The 1,903-nt window shown below is 41.9% G+C and overlaps 1 pseudogene; it reads right to left on the minus strand.

Moving 5' to 3' along the window:
- Positions 1-238: 238 nt before the first annotated feature.
- LOC110524936 (WD repeat-containing protein 91-like) lies at positions 239-1,207 on the minus strand (annotated as a pseudogene).
- Between the last annotated feature and the right edge of the window lie 696 nt (positions 1,208-1,903).

Genomic DNA, 1,903 nt, shown 5'->3' on the forward strand with positions numbered 1-1,903 from the left:
TTGGTTAGCGGTGTTTCTGTAGCACAGCCACCTAGCACTGTTGTTTGGTTAGCGATGTTTCTGTAGTACTGCCACCTAGCACTGTTGTTTGGTTAGCGGTGTTTCTGTAGCACAGCCACCTAGCACTGCTGTTTGGTTAGCGGTGTTTCTGTAGTACTGCCACCTAGCACTGTTGTTTGGTTAGCAGTGTTTCTGTAGCACAGCCACCTAGCACTGTTGTTTGGTTAGCGATGTTTCTGTAGTACTGCCACCTAGCACTGTTGTTTGGTTAGCGGTGTTTCTGTAGCACAGCCACCTAGCACTTTTTTTTAAAGGGTTTTGCAACGTATTCTGTGTAATGAATACACCCCTGTAGTGTGTCTACAGTCTTGCCCAGAACAAAATTATATGCATGCATTGGAACATGACAGAGAGGAAGTTATGCAGTGACACCAGGAAGGTGTCAGACCAGGAATGTGTCAGACCACTGATGGGAGAAGTATGGCGAGAAGACTGGTTCTGCTTGGGGACAGGTGATAAACGACAGGATGAACCAATCACGCCACTCTGACTGACCCTGCAGTTCCTGAGCCTGATGCTGGGACAACTCCTGGGTCTTCTCATGGTTCTTTAACAGAGACAGAGAGAGACTATGCTATATATAATGAATCAGTCAACAACATTGGGCTATCCACATTCCACACATAATATGTCTGATTAACAAGATAAAAAAGAAAGACAAAAACAACAGAAGGCTATATGCACCTGTACACCATAAACAACATAGTATCTGAAGAGACTGGTCTGTAGCTTGGTGACTGTTGGTCTGAAGATGTCATCTAGCCTCCAGAACAGTCTCTGGTCCAGGTAACCCCAGTAGTCCTTCAGGCCAGTCAGGTCAAAGTTATGGATGAACAGCTGAAGGCGATCAACGATCTTGTCCACCTAAAAAAGGACAGTCCAGCAAAACAATAAGTACTGTTTCTGAGAGAACATACAGGCTTTATTTGGGATACGAACCCAGTAACGAAGAAAACAGTGGAAGGCTAAATGCATCAGCGTCACAGTTTTTTTGCAGTTAATTTAATGCACTCTTCTTTCATACCCGGAAACCTTTCACCTTGTCTGCTTTTATTTAGTTTAGGTGCTTCCGTGTGCTGGTGAAGCCGCGATATATCAAGTATTCTCGGACATGTTCATCTGTCCTCTTCGACAGCTGACCCCCCATCTTTCTCTCCGCCTGTCGATGCAACATGACACACGGCGTCGATTGGCTTACACACTAAATGTGCAAACAGTGAAGATAATAGAGGATACAAAACCATGATAACTATGACATTACTTTTTCAAATTGCATTGAGGGGTTTGCATTGCTGCCTGGACAGGCTGCTAAACAAGAGTAGCTAAATAGTTAGCTTTGGTGTAGAAAAGTGGCGAGCCACTGCCACAATTTTCAACAAGAAATATGTTGAGTTGTAGTGTAATTTATTATAAGTCACTGTTGGTAATAGTGTGATTGAAATGTATTACACACCGTGTTTGGTGTAAAACTTACCAAGTGAAAGGGTTGGCGCCCCCCCTTGGGTGGTGCCGGTGTAACGAAGGGCTATATAAATACATTTGATTTGAAAGGGCTGGCAAGAATATCTCCTGTTTTCTTTTTCTTATTATTTTTTCTTGTTTTTCTTTTATTGCAACAATATTATACATCATTGAAATGATAGAACACAAGGCTACCCCCCCCCCCACACACACACAAAAAAATATATATATATCATTAATATGTGACAAGGCAATGAGACATTAACAGACATTCAGAGACATGTTAAAATTGTACCGGTTCAATGAAGTAAAAAAAAAAGACAAAACAAGACATTTTACTACCCTCCATTTACATTTGTGAATATATTATTTGACCCAGAGA

The sequence above is a fragment of the Oncorhynchus mykiss genome, chromosome 5 (assembly GCF_057628025.1).
Source record: "Oncorhynchus mykiss isolate SJ-2025 chromosome 5, ASM5762802v1, whole genome shotgun sequence".
NCBI classification, from domain to species: Eukaryota; Metazoa; Chordata; class Actinopteri; order Salmoniformes; family Salmonidae; genus Oncorhynchus; species Oncorhynchus mykiss.